The 21,302-nt window shown below is 39.8% G+C and overlaps 1 protein-coding gene across 2 annotated transcripts in view; it reads right to left on the bottom strand.

Moving 5' to 3' along the window:
- The window catches only part of KATNAL1 (katanin catalytic subunit A1 like 1), a 116,104-nt gene extending 97,733 nt beyond the window's left edge, over window positions 1-18,371 (bottom strand). Inside the window, exons 1-2 of one of the 2 annotated variants that reach the window (XM_045844827.1) lie at window positions 18,262-18,371; window positions 10,233-10,294 (exon numbers count right to left, since the gene is read on the bottom strand). The gene's annotated coding sequence lies outside the window, so the exon portion shown is untranslated. The remainder of the gene's footprint in view (window positions 1-10,232; window positions 10,295-18,261) is intronic. The other variant, XM_045844828.1, reaches the window with a different exon arrangement.
- Between the last annotated feature and the right edge of the window lie 2,931 nt (window positions 18,372-21,302).

A 21,302-nucleotide genomic window follows, 5' to 3' on the forward strand; every position in this document is an offset into this window, starting at 1 on the left:
GAAATAAAGAAAAAATAAACAAATGAGACTATATGCAAACTATAAAGCTTCTGCATAGAAAAAGCAACCATTAACAAAATGAAAAAGAAACCCACTAAATGTGAAAACATATTTGCCAATGATATATCTTATAAGGGGTTATTTCCAAAATATATAAAGAACTTAAACAACTCAACACTAGGAACACAAACAACCCAATTAAAAAAAAAAAGCAGGCAAAGACCTGAAGAGACACTCATCTAGAGAGACATACGGATAGCCAATACACATATGAAAAAATGCTCAGTATCACTAATCATCAGAGAAATGCACATTAAAACTATAATGCACTATCAACTCATACCTGTCAGAATGGCTATCACCAATAAATCCACAAAAAACTAGTGTTGGCAAGGATGTAGAGAAAAGATAAATCTCATGCACTGCTGGAGAGAATGCAGACTGATGTAGCCACTGTGGAAAAACAGTAGGGAGTTTCCTCAAAAAATTAAAAATGGAACTGCCTTTTGACCCAGCAATCCCACTTCTGAGAATATATACTAAGAAACCTAAACACTAATTCAAATGAACATATGCACCTCTATGTTCATTGCAGCATTATTTACAATAGCCAAGATCTTGACACAGCTCCAGTGCCCATCAGTAGATGAGTGAATAAAATACTATGGTACATTTATGCAATGGAATACTATTCGGCCATAAAAAGGGAAATCTCACCTTTTGTGACAGAATGTGACAGCATGGACAGCATTATGCTAAGTGAAATAAGCCAGTCAGAGACAGACAAATAGTATATGATCTCACTTATATGTGGAACCTAATAAACAAAATAAACTAACAAAATAGAAACAGAAGCATGGATACATGGATCAGACTAAAAGAGAGTGGATTGGGGAACTGGATGAAAGAAGGTGAAGGGATTAATCAAAAACCATATAGACATAACACATAGAGCCAGAAAACAGTGTGGTGATAGCCAGGGGGAAAGAGGGGTGGGGGTAGAAAATGGGGACATAAAGAGACTTTGCTTGGGGTGATGGGCTCATGATGCAGTGTGCAGATGATGTGTTGCTTTTTTAAAAATCCTCACCAGTTGATATGTTTATGTAGTTGAGAGAGAGAGAGAGAGATTAATGTGAGAGAGAAACATTGATGGTTTGCCTCCACTAAAAATACAACCTAGGTCCATGCCCTGACCAGAATTAAATCTGTAACCTTGATGCACAGAATGTCATCCCAACCAACTCAGCCATCCAGCCAGGGCCAAATGATGTTTTCTTGAGTTATGTACACTTGAAACATGTATGGTTTTGAGAACCAATGACACCCAATAAATTCAATTAAAAAATATAGCCTCCATAATGGTTGATGATGTGCTTTGAAAAAGGGTCTGTATGAAACTCTTTCAATCTAGAAATCAACGTCTTTTAATTTTAGTAAAATTTCTGAATTATTTCATTGGTGATTTCTATTTTTTCTGTTCTTTCTGGAACATTTTTAATTCAGATATTGGACTACCTAGCTTGGCCCTCTAATTTTCTTAGCTTTTCTCTCCTATTTTCCATCTCTTTATCCTTTTGCTCTACATTCTTCAAGATTTCATCAACTTTACATTCTATCACTTCTACAAAGTATTTTCCTTGTGTAATTTATTATTTTCATTATTTTATTATTTTCATTGTGTATATAAGACATAGAATGCACAAGCCTTAAGTGTACTATGAATTTTAACTTTGGATACACCCAGGTTACACCCACATCAAGATATAAAACATTTCCACCCCCCAGAAAGATCCTTCATGTCCTCTTAAGTTAGCACTTCTCCTCTAGGGCAAGTTAATATTCTGACTTCTGTTACCATCGATAAGTTTTGCTTGCTTTAATCAGCTTTAATGAGATGTAGTTTTTATACAATGAAATTCCCTAATTTTAAGTGTACAACTTGATTCCTTTTGAAAAGTGTATACAATTGCATATCCACCATCAAAGTTGGTGTATAGAACATTTCCGTCACACTGGGAAATTCCTTCTACTCTTTGCAGTCAGTCACCACTCCTATCGTGCATTGTTCATCACTATAGTTTTGTCTTTTACAGAATGTGACATAAATAGAATCATATCATATGTACTCTGTTCTTTGACTTCTTTTATTTAGAATAATGCCTTTGAGATTCAACCATGTTGTTGCATGTATTAGTAACTCAACATTTTATTGCTGAGTAGCATCTCATTTTATGGATATACTAAAACTTGTTTTTCATTTACCTACTCTCCAAAAGGCATTTGGCAGAAACAAACACAAAAGTATAGTATATCCCTGACCCACGCCTCACAGTATTTCTACTGAGATTACATACAAAATGTTAAGACATGAAAAATATAATCCATTATGAGGTAGAAGCAAATGATACAACATAAAGCAAAAATTAATGCTGTTATATAAAACAGGAGTCCCCAACCTCCAGATCACAGACTGGTACTGGTCCAGGCCTGTTAGGAACCAGGCCACACAGTAGGAGATGAGCTATAATGTAATGCACTTGAATCATCCCAAAATCAACTTCCCCACCACAGGCCGTGGAAAAACTGTCTTCCACAAAACTGGTCCCTCGTGCCAAAAAGGTTAGGGACTGCTGATCTAAAGCTCTTGATAATCTATAATTTACTATCCATTAAATATACTTAAAAACATACAGATGAGATATCTTAAAATGCACGACATAAAAAAGGATCAAGAAAAATTCTAGCATTAAAAAAATATAGTCACTTAAATTAAAAACTCAGTGGACATCAATGTACCCCCTGAATGAGAAAAGTCCTCAAAAAGAGAAAAGTTTTGCCGATGTGGAAGAGGTGAAACAAAAAACAGCAGAAGCACCAAAAAGGCATCAAAGTTGACAAGTTCAAAAACAGTTTTGAGCAATGGAAAAAATGTCTCAATAGGTGTATTGCATCAAGGAGAGTACTCTGAAGGTGACTGAAATTTAAACATGTAAGAATACACAATTTTTAATAAATAAATCCCAGGTTCTTGTGGGGTCCACCCTCATATACAGCTCTGTTGATGGCTTGAACATGCATCTCTCCAGGTCAGATTGATGACTCTTAAAATTCAGAGGCAGACTGTCCCAACTGCTGGGTTCACATAAGGGTATACTGTTTTTCCACCTGAATTTGGCATGCCTTTCTACATTTTTATCCAAAATTTTATTGTCATTTGCTCACCCTTTAGCAGTATCAGCCATTAGATGAAAGTATCAAAGATTTCCTTGAATTGCAGCACAAAATTTGTTTTCATCCTAACCCAACAATATGTTTATTGATTTTAGAAAGAAGGTAAGGGATGGAGGGTGAGAGAGACAGAGAGAGAGAGCTATCAATGTGAGAGAGAAATCATCAATCCATTGCTTCCTGTATGCACCCTAACTGGGGATCAAATCCATGACCTAGGTACATGCCCTGACCGAATATCAAACCTGCAACCTTTTGGTGCACGGAATAACACTCCAACAAACTGAGCCCCATGGCCAGGTCCTGAATGGTTTTAAATGATGGCATCAAACAGTGAAAACTACATCACCCACCATTCTTCATCCATTTCTTTTGTCACTCTAAACATCTGCCCAAGGTAGGATCTCAAGCTGACTTAGATCTTTTCATTTGTAAGAGCATAAGCCATCTCCATCCCCTCAATTCCATACCTGAGGAAGCAAAACCCCAGGGAAAGATAAGCACCTGTGTCCTCCCACACGCTGCAGAGGACTACTCACATCTCCCCTTCTGTGCAGGTGACACACCAGAAGCAGGCAGAGAAGGTAAATGGGGAGTCTGGTTTCTCCATCTGATTGATATTTTGATAACATTTCTGTATAATTTGATGGAGATCATATTTTTATTTGAGTGAGAAAAATCTTATTTTAAAGCCCCTTTATGGGAATTACCGTGTGGGTTTTTTTGTTTGTTTTTAAGTATAAAGCAGTGATTTATACTAGCAGGTAAGACATTGTAGCAACCCAAAATACCCTTTTGGAATGCAGTAGCACATGATTATAAAGCAGAACTTAGAGGTCTTTCCCTAAAATTCCCAATATGCATACACTTTCTGGATCCTAAGTCTAATTGCTAACATTTTTAAGTCTAATGTTTTTATCACCAATTTTTCTTTTTAACAGTGTTCCCTTTGTAATTTAATTATTGAATTTCCTGGGTTTGACATATTAAGTGTTTAAGAGATGACATGGTTTCATTTTTCTTGTTTGTTTTTATTTTTATTCACTGATTTTACAGAGAGGAAAGAAAAGGGACATAAATCTATAGTTCCACTTATTTACATATTCATTGATAGATTCCTGTAATGTACCCTGGCCAGAGATTGAACCTACATCCTTGGCATTTTGGATCAATGCTCTAATCAACAGAGCTAACTGACCAGACTGTGACATGGTTTTTTTGAAAGTCAAGTCTTATAAATTGAAGTAGCTGAGTTCCTCGATGTTTATCATATTTACTAATGTGCCTGTCATAAAAAGCACCAAAACTTAGATCAGTAGCTTTATGCTCATTAGCCTGTAATAATATAATTGTCAACCCACTTATAATTTGCAATACTGAATGTATATAGTGATAGAGTTGTCAATAAAAAAATGTGGCTTCTAAAAAAAATTCAATGAACTGAGAAAATAGCAGATTAGACAGAGATGAAAGGAGAATCAAGAAATCATTAAAATTAAAAAAAAAAGAAATCATAAGATAGACTTCTGGCCAACATGACCAATGTGGTACTTGCATCCTTCCACAACCATATCAAAATTAGAACTAAACTACAGAACCACCATCATTCAGAACTGCCTGAAATACAGCTGAATGGAGGTCCTGCAACTAGGGAATTAAAGAAGCCAAATCAAGACTGGTAGACGGGGGCAGAGATGAGAAACAGGCTGGTCCCAAACCTGTGAGTGTCAGATAAAAATCAGGAGGAATATCTTGGCTGTTGAGGTATCCCCTGAGGAGCAAGGGGTCCCAGCCCCATACCAGGCCCCCAAACCTAGGTCCCCATAACTTCTGGCTATAAAAACTGGCAGAAATTGAGGCTGAGTGAGGCACAGGGCTTCTGGAATCCCAAGCAGTTCCTCTTAAAGGGGCTACACATGGACTTACTCTGCTTCTGAATTCAAGCGCTGAAGCAGCAGCTCCAAAGGCACCAGGGACATACAGGAAGGAACTGAACTATCTGGCATCAGGGTGAGAATTGAGAGAGAGGGGCAGCTTGTTCCCTTACAAAAGTGCTGGCAGAGGTCATTGTTCCTTTGATGAGCCCTCCCCTCATAAAGCCAGCAGGTAGCTCCATATCTGGGTTGCCATCAACCTGGCTTTCACTGTTTGCCCTTCCAGGAGACCTGCCACCCCCACCCCATCAAACAAGCAGGCCCACCCAAGCTGTTTCCAGTGCCTTTTCCATATGAATGGCCTGTCTTGGCTCATGCTTCAGACTCTCCTAAAATCTCTCAGGGACTTTTCCTAAAATTTCTCAAACAGCAATTTGGCCTCTGCATAACCCATACCTCTTGCTAAGTGGCTCCAGGCCCAGCACTAGCAGCAGCCAGCCTTGGTTCACAGCTTGGCCTCTCCTGGGCAACTTTAAGCCCAGCACAAGTAGCAGCCATCTATCTGCAGATTGCTCTAGCTTATGCCAGGTGGTCCCAGGCAGGGCACAGGCAGTGGGTGATCCTACACCTCCTGGGAGGACTCATAGCCAGTGCATCCAGTAGACAGCTTCAGACTACACCAGATTAGATTAAAACCCTACCAACACCACCAGCGAAACACTCAATGGGCAACTTGAGTGAGTATCGAAGACCCACTGAAGCAAGTCTTGCTCTACAGGGTCGACTCAAGCACAGCAGCTCCTCCATTGTAGTTGCAGCTGGTCCTCCAAGTTGACAGGCCTGTGGTCAATCCTTAGTGACACCAACAGCTATCAAGGCTCCACTACAACAGGACAGTGTACAGAGCCCACAGAGGGGTGCACCTACAGCACCCAGCTCAGGTGACTGGAGAAGCTGTGCCACTGGGTCCTACAGGACACCTACTACACAAGGCTACTCAACCAAGTCCGAGAGATGTAGCACCTCTAATCTTATACACAGAAAGAAAAATAGGGAAGCAGCCAAAATGCAGAGACAAAGAAATAGGTCCCAAGTGAAAGAACAGGAGAAGTTTCTAAAAAAAGAACTAAATGAAATGGAGGTAAGCAAACTACCAGATACAGAGTTCAAACTTATGATAATAAGAATACTCAAGGGAGGACTTTTGATCAAAGTGGAGGCATAGATAAACACAGCCGCCTGTTCACACAACCACATCAAAATTGCAAATAACTATATAACAATTATCAATCAAAACATCAGAAATTGAGGGGAATGGAAGTCTGACAATGACAGAATTAAAGAAACCACATCCATCCAGACTCGTAGGAGGCATGGAGACATGAAGATGCAGAATTGGCTGGTGCACACATGTAGTGGACAAAATTTGGGAGGGATATCTCAGGATGGAGGGGTCCCAGCCCCACACCAGGACTACCAGCCTGGGGTTCCAGTGCCAGGAAGATAAGTCCCCATAACTTCTGGCTACAAAAACCAGCAGGGACTGACTCAGTGGAAGAACTACTGGAGTCCCAAGCAGTTCCCCTTAAAGAACCCATACATGGACTTACTCAGATTCACTCCCTCTGAGCTCCCACACCAGGGTAACAACTTGAAAGGCACCAGAGGGGCATACAGGAAGGAACTGAAGTGTTTGGCATCAAGGCGAGAACTGGCGGACAGCTTTCTCCCAATATAATGGCAGGCAGAGGCCATTGTTCCTTTTCTGAACCCTCCCCCAACCCAGACCCACAGAGCTCCAGGCCATGGCAATAGCAGACTAAGACTCCATCAACCTGGCTAACAATGTATGCCTCACCCTGGTGATTCCCTGAGGCTCCACACCATCCAATTTACAGGCCCACCCAAGATGTTAACAGTGGCTTGTCTTTATGAATGGCTGGTCTTGGCTCATATTTCACAACTTCTTAAATTCTGTCAAACAAGCAACAGGCATTCTCAGGGTGCCTCCAGACCCAATACCTCTTGTTCAGTGGCCCCAGGATAGGCACTAGCAGTAGTCAACCTAGTTTCACAGCCTGGCTTCACCTAGAAACCTCTAAGCCCAGCACAAGTAACAGCTATCTGCACATCACTTTGTAGCTCAGGGAGGGTGGTCCCAGGCAAAACACACTTGAAAGGCTGACCTTGGCCTACACCACCCAGGAAACCCCAAAGCCTGCGCACCCAATGGACAGCTACAGACCACATCAGAGTACCACCAGCCTGCCCCAGTATCACTGGTCCTCCACAGAGGATGGAGGTTGGTGGCCAGTGGTCACAGTCAATCCTTGTAGTCAACTGGCCTGGGTAAATCCCTTCCATTGACCTGCCAACAACAATCATGGCTCAAGTACAAGAGGAGGGTATACTCAGCCCACACAGAGCATGTACCTTGAGTACCCAGCTTGGGGGACAGGGAAGGGTGTGCCACTGGACCCTACAGAACACCTACTATATCAGGCCACACTACCAAGATATGAAGTCATAGCAGCTCTACCTAACACACAGAAACAAACACAGGGAGGCTGCCAAAATGAAAAAACAAAGAAGCATGGCCCAAATGAAAGAACAGATCAAAACTCCACAAAAAAAAAGCTAAACGTAATGGAGATAAGCAATTTATCAGATGCAAAATTCAAAACACTGGTTATAAGAATGCTCAAGGAACTTAGTGAGGACCTCAACAACATAAAAAAAGTCAGAAATGAAGGATACACTAATTGAAATAAAGAAGAATTTGCAGGGAAGCAACGGTAGAGTGGATGAAGCTGAGAATTAAATCAATGATTTGGAACATAAGGAAATAAAAATATCAGAACAAAAAGAAGGAAAAATAATCCAAAAAAAGTGGAAACAGGACTTCTGGCCAAGATGGAGGTGTAGACAGACACACTGTACTTCCTTGCACAACCAAAAGAAGGACAACAACAAATTAAAAAGCAAAAAACAAAGAGAAGTCTGACAACCAAGGAGTTAAAGAAAAAATATCCAGACCAATAGTAGCGGCGGAGACGGGCAGCCAGGCGGACAGAACTCATAGCAAGGTGGGGGCTGGCGGACCTGATGAGGCAGCAGCTGGTGGACTGGGTGGTCCCACATTCACATGTAAACAAACCAGGAGGAACAACTGGGGAGCCAGACAGACCACCCAACCCAGAGTTCCAGCTTGGGGAAATAAAGCCTCAAACCTCTGACTGAAAACACCTGTGGAAGTTGAGGCAGCAGCGGGAGAAACTCCCAGCCTCACAGTAGGTTCATTGCAGAGACCCACAGGGTCCTTAAATGTATACAAACCCACCCATCTGGGAATCAGCACCAAAAGGACCCAATTTGATTGTGGGTATCAGGGGAAGTGACTAAAAACCAGCAGAGAGTGGAGCAAGTGGCATCGAACCCCTCCCTTACATACAGCATCACAAAGCAGTGATGAGGGTTGCCCTGCTCTGGTGAACACCTAAGGCTCCTCCCCTTACTACATAACAGGTGCTCTGAGACAAAAAAAAAGGCCCAAATGAAAGAACAAATCAAAGCTCCAGAAAAAATACAACTAAGCTGTGAAGAGATAGCCAGCCTATCAGATGCACAGTTCAAAACACCAATAATCAGGGTGCTCACAGAATTGGTTGAATATGGTCGCAAATTAGATGAAAAAATGAAGGCTATGCTAAGTAAAATAAAGGAAAATGTATAGGGAACCAACAGTGACAAGAAGGAAACCAGGACTCAAATCAACGGTGTGGACCCAAAGGAAGAAAGAAACATTCAACCAGAACAGAATGAAGAAACAAGAATTCCAAAAAATGAGGAGAGACTTAGGAACCTCCAGGACATCTTTAAACATTCCAACATCTGAATCATAGGGGTGCCAGAAGGAGAAGAACAACAGCAAGAAATTGAAAACTTATTTGAAAAAAATAACAAAGGAGAACTTCCCCAATCTGGCAAATGAAAGAGACTTCCAGGAAGCTCAGAGAGACCCAAAGAGGAACACACAAAAGCACATTATCATTAAGCTACCCAAGATTAAAGATAAGAAGAGAATCTTAAAAGCAGCAAGAGAAAAGGAGATAGTTACCTACAAAGGAGTGCCCATAAGACTGTCAGCTGATTTCTCAAAAGAAACCTTGCAGGCAAGAAGGGGCTAGAAAGAAATATTTGAAGTCATGAAAGGCAAGGACCTCCATCCAAGATGACTCTATCCAGCAAAGCTTTCATTTAGAATGGAAGGGCAGATAAAGTACTTCCCAGATAAGGTCAAGTTAAAGGAGTTCATCATCACCAAGCCCTTATTATATGAAATGTTAAAGGAACTTATCTAAGAAGATTAAAAATATGAACAATAAAATGACAACAAACTGTTATTAACAACCACACCTAAAACAAAAACAAAAATAAAAACAAAATAAGCAAACAACTAGAACAGGATGAGAATCACAGAAATGGAGATCATATGGAGAATTATCAGCAGGGGAGTGGGTGGAAAGAGATCAGGAAAAGGCACAGAGGACAAGTAGCATAGATGGTAGGTAGAAGATAGACAGGGGGAGGGTAAGAATAATATAGGAAATGTAGAAGTGAAAGAACTTATAAGTATGACCCATGGACATGAACTACAGGGGGAAGGAATGTGGGTGGGAGGGGGTGCACAGGGCAGAGGGGAATAAAGGGAGAAATGGGACAACTGTAACAACATAATCAATAAAATACATTAAAAAAAAGAAATGCAGAAAGTAGAAAGAGAAGGAAAAAGAAGGGAGAAGCAATATTCAAGCATATAGTGGCAAAGAAACTTCCAAAATCTATAGATGACATATAACTCTCTTAAATAAAAATAAGTCTACACCTAGAGACAATGTAGTAGAACGGAAGAATGCTAAAAGCAAGAGAGAAATGACATATTATCTACAAAGGAAAGATAATATATTGACAGCTAACTCTTTAAAAGGAACACTGGAAGCCTGGAGTAAGTGGGGTATCTCCTGAGTGCTAAGGAATGGGGCAGGGGGAGAATCCCAACCTAGAATTGTATACCAAACTGAGCTATTCATGTGTGGAGGCAATATAAAAAATTCCGGACAGAAAAACCTGGTTTTAATACAGGCACCACAAATTTTCAGCTGTGACCACAGGCAAATCATGTTCCGCATCTATAAAATAGGGAAAATACTATTTAATATCATGAGATTATTGTAAAAGTTAAATGTGATAATATGTTAATATCACTCATAGTATATAATGAGCACTGAAACAATGTAAGCTATTATTTTACCCTATATTTGACATTAACATAGAGGTTTGGAGCAGCTTAAATTTTTCCTCAAAAAAACAAGAAATAAACTGACCCAGTTTTTACTGTAAATTTCTACATGCTATATATATATAACTTTAATTACTTCCAACCATAATCTTGAAATATATAGTTTTTTAAATCTCATTTAATATAAGTGAGAAGAGTTTCTAGGACTTTTAAAAGGTCAGGTTCCACCTAAACAAGGTATGAAAGGTTTTAGCAATGTGTAGTATTTGACAATATTTCTCTTGAGTTTATCATATATTCAAAAAATGAACTCAGCATCTTCTTGCAATATTTACTGCCAAACTGACACAGTAATGTTGCCTTATACAGAACGATCTAAGTAATATCTTCATGTAGAATCCTATACTCAAAATAAAACAGAGCTCAGTTCAAGTTCATACTCAGACCAAGAATAAGGATTATTGCTTAATCAGGTTCAAGGTAATTAAGACTTGTCTTCTCCAACACTCAGATCTAAATGTAACAAATAAAGCCCTGGTTCCAACCTGCCTCTCCAGCTACATCTCCAACACACTCTCCTCTCCTTAAAATTGACCACTCCCCCATAACACACACACACACACACACGCACACACACACCTTTCCCAACATACTTAGATTTTTAATTTCATATCAAGACTAATACACATATTTGAAAAAACTAAAAACTAGCTTATACCCAGAAATCAATACTGCTTAAGATGTCACTAATAATTCTTTTTTGATGAAATCATCATCTTTATAATTCTTTTTAAGATTTTATTTATTTGTGTTTAGAGAGGGAAGGGAGGGAGAAAGAGAGAGAGAGAAACATCAGTGTGGGGTTGCTGGGGGCCGTGGTCTGCAACCCAGGCATGTGCCCTGACTGGGAATCGAACCTGCGATGCTTTGGTTTGCAGCCCACGCTCAATACACTGAGCTACACCAGCAAGGGCAATATTTATAATTCTTATATCTGCACATTCGACTGGTTTTTATATAGAAACATTTTTTTCAAACTAAATTTTATTGAATGATATTTAATGTAGTTATAATACATATGGGATTTAAGAAAAAATCTCTGCTTTAAACTATTTTCACTCTCACACTTTCATATCCCTCTCATATTGCTTCTTTTCCTTCTGTGAGTTATAAATTCTTCAAAGCAGATATCTGTTCTAGAAATATGGAAGCAGCCACCAACACAACAACAACAAATCAACTCTGGTTTTCAGCATTTTGTTCTACAATGAATTCTACTTATGTCCAGGCTCTACATACATTTTTTAATTACATTTTATTGATTATGCTATTACAGTTTTTCTGATTTTCCCCCTTTGCCCCCTCCACCCAACAATCCCCACTCCTTCAGGTAATACCCCAACATTGTTTATGTCATATTTTTAATACTTATCCAAATCACCGAAGTCCAGTTTATTTCACACAATGACTATTATAAATACAAGCAATTTTAAAAAACACATAACCACAACTTCTCAAATGATTACATCTTGAAATATGTTTTAACAGCAATAAATTAGCCTACTACATGAATACTCATCAGTAAAATAGTTAATTTGAAAAGTTACAACTCCTAGCACCTTTTTGTGTTGGGTTATATTTTCAAGAACTTGCCATGAATAATAGAAAATACGAACTTAATCACAAACCAGAAATAACAGGTGAATGTCTGTAGCAAATGAAGCCTTTTCATTTGTTTCCTTACCTAAGCTCACTTCCCAAATACTTAAAGAACAGAAAAATAACTATCCATGCAACATAAAAGAATCTAGACAGATAATTCTAAGACCTTAACTGTTTCTCAAAAATAATTATCACAGTAATTTCTGCCCATGTACTAATGTCTACTGGCATCTTTAAAATATTACAGAAGATAAAAAAAATGTTTATCACCTGCCACTCTGTCTCAAATGGCAACTTAAACTGTAAGTCTGAAGTGCATAAATACCCTTTTAGCATGAAAATAACAGTGACAACATTTATAGAATGCTTAATCCACATCAGGCAATGTGATGAAAATGGCTTACTAGTCATTATCTCATTTAATCCTAACCACACTACTAAATAAAAATGATGAATCCCATTTAATAGAAGAGGAGGCTGAGACTTTAAAGAATTTAAACTTACCCAGAGCCTGGATTTGCACCCAGGTATGTTTAAGTCAGAGCCTGCTCTGTTGGCTCATTATACTCTCTCCTGCCTCAAATGCCTTTAAAATATATCAACTCCTTCAGTTACACAGCTAACCAAAAAATAAAAATAAAAAGCTAATTAGTGGAAATAAAATAATGTATCTTGGTCAGATTGCCTATACAAATACAATTGTTCCTTAATTTCATAGTTTTTTAAATAATATAACACAAAACCTTTCAAAATCCTGTTTCGCATTACTTTATCAAGCAGTCTTTAAACAAGTAATTTTCTTATCATATTTATTCACTCAAAAACTCATCATCCAACCTACACTATTTGGTAAGCATCTACCCCATTTAGCAAATACCTATAACTATGTAAGAAACTATGTAAGGCCGTGTGGAGTTACCAACCTAATTCTTGACTTCAAAGAATATATAATAACTGGGGCTCACTAAAAAGACAGGCTTAATAGGAGCTTCTCATCAACAATTACTAATGGACAATCATTAATTTACAATTACAAAGTTAGAAAGAGACTTAACAGGTCATTTATTCCAGCTCCGTACCTTCAAATAAAACCGCAATCAAACCATCCTACCAAAAGACAGCTAATGGAGATTAAAAAACTCACTTTAGAAAATTACTCCATTTTTTACACTACTCTCACAAATCTATGCCTTAACTTTATCTAACACATGCTTGTACATACCTGACTTTTATCAGGTATTCTGATGCATATTTTCACTAGGTCTACCATGTATGTTTATCTAGGAGAGAAAGTACTTAAAAAATGCTGAGTACATTAAAATATACTGCATTTTCGGACCATAAGACGCATGTAGGTTTTAGAGGAAAATAGGAAAAAAAATTGAAGCAAAAAATGTGGCAAAATATTTAATAACATAAAAACATAATATTACACTAATATAAATGTAAACAGAACTCAACAGCAGCATTAACAACCATTATTCCTCCCAAATTTGGGGGGGGGGGGGCAGGAAAAGTGCGTCTGATAGTCCAAAAATGCGGTACATATATGTTCCTTTATAAACAGATGCTCAACTATTAGTGAAATCATAATATAAATCAGCACAGAAATGAGATGTAGTCAGAGAATCGAAAAATTTTAGTACTACTGGGATCTCAAATCACATAATGGAACTCTGTTTCTTTGAATATGAAACCAAGTCAAAGGCATTACTATTATTAACAGACTGTAAAATAACACTTTATAGTTTTTAAGGAAGCCTCATTTAAAAGAATAATTGATGAATCTTTTACATATCAAATCATCATTTTGAAATGTTACTACCTGATCTACCTGCCTCATATGGTCACGTCAAGTCCCAGAACATGGCCTTGTGTCCAACAGAAATGACAATCCTGTCCCATTGTTGGTAAGGAGGGGGAGACAAGGAAGAGAAAGGTCTTCAGTTATTGAGCACTAAAGGTTTACCTCCATAAAACTGTCTAATCTTCCCAATAATCTTATAAAATATAGACAGTATTTACATCTTTTTGAGTATGGGTACAGGTCTGGAAACTTGCCTGTGATCACAGACTCTAAGTGTAGTTCCAGAACTAGACAACCTGTCTGCCTGACTCCTTTCACTACACCACTCAGTGACTGACCCCTGGAGAATGTTCTCTCTAAAAGAATACAAATGCACATGTTGAGAAAATAAAGTACAAAGTATCAATCCAAACTATCTGTAAGGGCCTAATTTTACTATGATATTTACATAAAATATATAATAATTATCAATTAAATTAATAAATCCAAAACTGTTTAGGAATGGTCCAATTATAAATTCTTAGCCTTGATCTCTTCCCCTCAGTAGCACAAGTTTCCTCAATATATTAAGCTCTCCGTTAGTAAATCAATCAATCAAAATTTAAGGAAAATAATCACATAACCTCGTGTTTTGCTGTCAATGAAAATTACTTATTTCTAATCTCAGCTCAGTGAGACAATTCTTACTTGTTCCAGCTCAGTCCCCTTTCACCACAGCTATGCCATATCCCAACACTCTCCGTTCCTAACCCCAGTCTCTTCCCTTATCAGTGGACTGTTACTGCACCCACCTCTTAGAAACCATAGTGCAGAACTTGCTCACCTTTCATTACCCAACCTGTAAATATCCCTGTACCTCTTCTCTTCCTTTTTCAGTACATCTCTCTTCTATCAACACTAGGAATACAGCCAGCACTTAGTTGATACTTATAAAATGCAACAAATTAATTCTTTCACCCTGCTCATCCCATCCTTCCTTACATTTAGGGAGACAGACCTCTATCAGCTCTCTCCTCTTTCTTCATCCCCTACATCTTCAAACATTTCTTCTTCATTGGCTTTTTCCCTAATAATTTGTTATCAATTTTAAAACAAACAAAAAACCCTACAAACTTTTTGACTTACTGCCTTATCACTTTCTTTTTTACATAGCCAAGCTTCTTTTCAAAAAGTAGAACTTCTTTTTAAAGAGAGTAGAAATTCAGTAAAATGAGCTATGGCCCTAACTGCCATAGCTCAGTAGATTGAGCGTGAGCTGCAAACCAAAGTATCGCAAGTTCAATTCCCAGTCAGGGCACATGCCTGGGTTGCAGGCCATTGCCCCCAGCAACCACACATTGATGTTTCTCTCTCTCTCTCTCTCTCTTTCTCCCTCCCTCCCCTCTCTAAAAATAAATAAATAAAATCTTTTTTAAAAAGGGACTAGAAATTCCACATTAAGGCAGTACTGTCAATTTTTTAAAGTAGGATATTATATTTATATATTCTTAACTAATCCATAACTTTTAAAGATACATATTTTGAAATCACAGATAAAATGATATGATATCTGAGTTTAGCTTTAAATAATCCAGTTGGGGGGGGCAGGCATTATAAATGAAACAAAAGTAGTTATGTGTTCATGCTTCAAGCTAGGTGATGGCTACATGGGGGCTCATTCACTTTCTTTTGATATGTGTCATTATGAAAAATTTTAAACTTTTTTTTCAAACAGCCTATGCTCAGATTCCTCTGCCTCGTTTTTGCAAAGGTTAGAAATGATTCAGAGCCACCAATTCTTTGGACACTGTTCAATCTTTACCTTACTTGCCCTCTCTAAGGCACCTGATACTCTGGCTTCCTCACTGCTTCTTCTCCTTCTCCTCTGTTGTTTGTTCTGCATGCTCTCTGGGGTTCTTCCTCTTACCTCCTAATCTCAGCATCCTGTGTCAGCTTTTCTCCCACTTCCTCTCAAAATGTCCCAAGACACCTGCGTGTGTGCGCACACACACACAGTGTAAATGCCGCTACTTTGCAAGAGTTCCATATTCAAACTTCTCCCTTTTTCATTTCTAAGCATCCTCCTCTGAGGTGGTCCGTTCCCTCCTATCACTTCACTACTGATCTGTATGCAAACCTCTACCTCCAGCCGTGAGCTCTCTCCTGAACTCCAGATCCACAGGCATGCTTACCTGAATACCCCACAGGAACCTGGAATGAATACTCAAAACTGAACTACTTTATCTTTATCTTTCACATCCACAAAAACCTGCTCTACTTCACCTCAATCAATGGTTTCATGATCCTGTCACTCATTCTAGCCAGAAAACTAGGCATCAGTTGTCTTAGGGTTCTGTATCTTTCTAGCCCCCAACATCAAACTCCTGAGTCTGATTAATTTTACCTCGCAAGTAATTCTACAATCCATCCCCTTCTGTAACTCCAATGGCTTAGTTCAAACTCTCTTCATTTCTCTACAGGACTTTGTTGCTGTTCTAAAATTGGTTTCCCCACCACCACTCTATCCTCTGGTAGGCTTGTCTGCCACACTGGAGCTGGAGTTTTCTTTCTAAACTACAAACCACATAACACTACACTTGAAACTCTTCAATGGTCACCCCACATTGAAGAAAAATTCTAAACTGTTTACCAAGCACTTTGAGATCTGGCCTGTCCTGCTACATTGCATGTATTCTGGGATTCAGTCATCAGAATGGCCTAGAGTTCCCCAAATACAAAGCACTCAAATCTATCCAAAAAGCAAGTTGTTCCATTTGCCCAGAATGACTTTCCTCATCCTCTCTCCAGTGAAAGTTTACTCAACTTTCTCAGCACAAGTCAAACGTCCTATCATACTGGACTTGCCCTGATCTCCTTAGACAAAATCAGGATCTTCCTACCAATGTGTACAGAAAATGGCACTAGTTTGAGATCCTGACTTAGATGAGTTAGACCCATGTGGTCTGAAATTCCAGGCTCACAACTTATCGGCTATGACTTTAGGAAAGTCTCTGTAAATCTGTTTCCTCATCTCGAAATGACAGTAGCTACTTCACAAGATTGTGAGGATTTGATAACATGCTGCATTAAAAAATATACTGCACAGTGCTTCCCAAAGAGTAAGCATTAAATAAATGTCAATGTTATGTTACTATTCATTCCCACTCTGGGCTCCTATAGCAACTTGCACTGTATGTATCACACTACAACTCTTCCCCATGCAGGACACACACTATCTTCTACCATCTCTATATTCCCACCACCTGGAATAATGTCTGGCACATAACAGGTTCTTAATAAATCCTGAACGAATAAATAAAATACTTCAAATCCCTCTACTATATAACAGAAGGCTTCCATTTTTTTTTCTAATAGTCTTACTAAACCTACTTTCCATCCCTTTGCACAAAATTGCTGTTTTAAGTAAAATTTAGAGACCAGCTTCATTTTAATTGAGAGAAAAGGAATTTTACACTGGACTTATGTTGCTTTATTTTTGTAAACACATACACACACACACACACACAAATGAGCATACAATAATACCAATAATTTTACAACATACTATAAAAATGCCAAATTTCTAGGATGGCTATCTACCTATCAAAAAAATGTTAAAGGGTCAAGTAAGGTTGCCTAAATCTGTATCAGCTTTCTTACTACCACTGGAGCCTCAGGCCACCAACCAACTCTAGGGACTAAGGTGTACTCCAGAGTAATGATAATAATAATAACAAATAGAATATGGCATTTTCCATCCTGAAAACATGCGCCTAAAAAATTCCAAAAAACAATGGATTAATCAAAGAAAATGTTAGTACTCAGTGCTTGAAAAAAAAGTCTGTGCTTTAAAAATAACTAGTACTGTAATTTAAAGTTCAATTAATCTTCAACGTAAAATCAAAATACATGTAGGCACTGCTCAAGCTGGGGGTGAGGGTAACCCATTTTGCAATCCTGTCCCCCCAAAAATAAAATTCAAAAATGCAAAACGGTAAAAACTTCAGATACTACTATATAATAATAGCACGGTATCTTTGATCCACTTCTACACTTAACCTTTAAACATCAATACCCGTTGGGAAATTATTAATCAATGGGTTTAATATGCAAACGCCTCTGGGCTACTGCAAAATACACATGATTAAAAACCTAGAAATAAACGTATCAGGGAAAAGAAGAGAGCCTGATAAAATACAGCTTGTCAGGTCTTACATCAAACGTGTGCTATACACACGGTTCTGCACGAAGAGGCAGCAACCTGGGCGGGTCAGAGGTACCGCAGGCCGGTGGCCCCGCTGCGGGGTGGCTGCTCCACCCCGAGCCCTAGCGAGGCGCTGCCCCGCCGGCGAGAACAGAGCCCGGCAGCCGAGGCGGGCACCATAGACCGGCGATAAGTCAAATCTCACCTTCAATTCCCTTTCCTAATGCACAGCGCCCGGTTCCGTGACCACCCAGGAGCCCCTCACCACAAAGAGAGATTTTTTTTTTCCTCCCTCACGGTCCGCTGAAAGTTTACCAGTCCCTTCCAGCCGTAGGTGCCACTGGGCTTTGTAGTTCTCCCGTCCAAGCCCCCCAGCCGAAGCCGCGAGTCCCAGGGGCCGCGGAACTACAATCCCCACAATGGCCCACGAGCCTGGAGCCCCGAGGCTCAATCCGTCTCCGCGCGGCTCTCGGCGCCCAAGGGCCAGCCACGGGGAATGGGGTGTGGCTGTCACCCTGGGCACCCCACTGCCTGCTCTCCCCCTCGGCCCGGTCTCTGTTGGCCTCATTACCCAGGTGCTGTAGGTCAACCGTCTGTTGATAATGGCGGTCCAGGTGGGGTGCGGTGGGGGTGGGGCCCTGGCCTCGGACAACGCCAAGTCCGTTAGTTCACGACGAGCGTGAACAGGCCTACGGTTGCCATGGCAGCGCGAGCTGCGCGGTGGTGGTAGTGAGGGAGTGCTAGGAGTCTGCTCAGGGGAGGAGCCCAGAACCCGCCCGGCCTGCGTGGGGAAAGGAGGCGCAAAGGTGCCCCTGGAAGAGAAGACAGTGACGTTGATGAGAACGGCTGACTGACTGAGCAATGGAGCTGCTTGACGAGCCCTGCCAGCGGCCATCCGCGTGGCAGGACTCCTGTCCTGTTCCTGCGGCTGAGCTCGTGGATGCGGCTGAATTCCGAGAAGACGCCTGTGTCATCAAAGGAGGGAGACCCAGCCGGCCCCTCCCGCCGCCCATTGGGCTCTGCCCAAGACCTGTTTGCTGTCTGAGCCACCTCGGTTTGAGCTGCTCACCAGTGTAATCGCATTTGCAACCTTTCACACCTCCTTGCTCCCACTGTATTCTGAGCAATGGGAGAGAAGGGAATCTTTTAGGAAGGTATAGTGCATTCGGCATTTAGGATGATTCAGGAGGTTTGGGAACTTGCAAGTAGCATGGGTTTCCCTTGCATTTTGATCTGTAATATTTTGTGGACTCCCTGCACCATCTCAGATGCTGTTGGGGGAGGAGCCAACTTTCCTCTGTCCTCTAGACAGATAAGCAAGAGAAAATGACCAAACTTAATATATAAGAGATCAGAGACCCCCACATGCAGGAGAGGTTCAAAGACAGAAAGGGGGAAATGGATGTATAAGATAACCTGAGCTAGGGATGAGGTAATGCACCTTGGGGCTTCAAAGGATCATTGCAAGAGGATAAGAAAAACAGATGTTTAGTAAATGTTTGCCTACCCTATAAGAGAGGTCAAAAGTGATAATCTCATTATGGGCAAGGCCCCTAATTCAAGTCCACTAAGTAGTTAAGGGACAGGAAGAAATTTTTCTTGAGCAGGTGGCTTAAGTTTCCTTTAGCCTAAAACAATCTGCATTACCAGAGGCACATTTTGGGATGACTTGTTCTGAACCCCCACAATGCAGTGTGGTACAAACTGAGATTAGCTTCTACCTCCTTCCTCGTTGAGGTCCTAAGCTACATTGGGTAGGTATATCCAGGTAATATATATCCTCAATATATCCAGGTAATATCCATCTTACAGTAGAGCTTGTGAGAAATGAAAGCCTTGATGCTGGTACAGCATTATAAAACAAAGCCTGGCATTCAACAATAAATTTTAATTATTAATTATTTATTCATCGTGGTAAGGGTAGCCTGGAGGCGAGGGTGGGTTTGACTTAAGAGGGAATTTTCTGTAGTTTTGGTAAAGCTCTCTAACTCACTTAGTGTTAGGGTTACAGAGGTATATGTATTTGTCAAAACCCATGGAATGATATACCTATGGTTTGTACATTTCACTGTATGTGAATTTGCATCAAAAAATAAAAATATGAGTGGATTTTTAAAAGATCTACTGTCTTAGCAACTTTCAAATGTACCATATAGTATTATTGGTCCCCATGCTGTACATTCCATCCCCAGAAGTTACCTTATAACTGGAAATTTGTACTTTTTGACCCCCTTCATCCATTTCACCCACCCTCCACCTGCACCTCTAGCAACCACCAATCTGTTCTTTGTATTGTATCTCCAAGAGTATTATTAGAGCTATAAACTCACATAAACCATAGAGATAGTTTAGGTCTAATTTCCAGATTTTGCTCATGGGGAAAATAAGGCCTGAGGTTAAATAAGTAGGGGGAAATTACTGACTATATCATTTTCTGGTAATAAATGTCTCTTGAGAAATTATGATTAAAAAGAACAAGCTCCTGTGTATGTTATCCCATTCCAGTTGGGGTCACCTTGTTCACAGAAATTTTGTTGAGATTGATTCAAGTCCCTTTCCACCACCTGTGGAGAGGCCACTGTTCTCTCCAAGATCCCATATGCCCTGGGAGTTAATGACTTCAGAGTCACTCTGGCTCCAAGTTTTGCTTTCTCTGAACATGAAGGCCCCCTCATATCTCATCTCCTGCTGACACACAACATTTTCTTTGGTTGTTTGTGTAGCAGACTCCTCTGAAGTTTTGGAACAACTGAGGGGTTTTAAATGAAGGTTGCAAGTGACCTAAAATTGGAATTCCCTCCTCTTAGAGTTCCCTGTATCCCATCAGCATTTGGATACACGGATCCCATCCTCTTTCAGTGTAAACTGCAACTTCCCACTCTCCACTGTCTGTTCCCATTGCTTCCATTCTCCTCTCTATTATACAGTATGTTTAGTATCCCTGTCTCCTAATCCTACTTTCAGGGCCACCTACTATTCCTAAACTGTTTATTTTTCTACACAAAGAAAACACCAGGAAAACTCTAGTGCCAACTATTAAAATAATATTCTTCATGCCAGTATATATCTGCATATTCTATCTGATTCAGCCCACAATGTAGTTAGTAAATATTAAGGAGCTACCTATATAGTGGGTTCAATTATGAAAATTATTCAGTATAAATTAGGAAGCCGTTGATAGCAGCTGGAATCCAATCTCTAAGACAAAGAAAAGAAACTAAAGTCTACACGATCATAGCTTATATT

The sequence above is a fragment of the Phyllostomus hastatus genome, unplaced genomic scaffold (assembly GCF_019186645.2).
Source record: "Phyllostomus hastatus isolate PE091 unplaced genomic scaffold, TTU_PhHast_1.1 phas_contig_41, whole genome shotgun sequence".
NCBI classification, from domain to species: domain Eukaryota; kingdom Metazoa; phylum Chordata; class Mammalia; order Chiroptera; family Phyllostomidae; genus Phyllostomus; species Phyllostomus hastatus.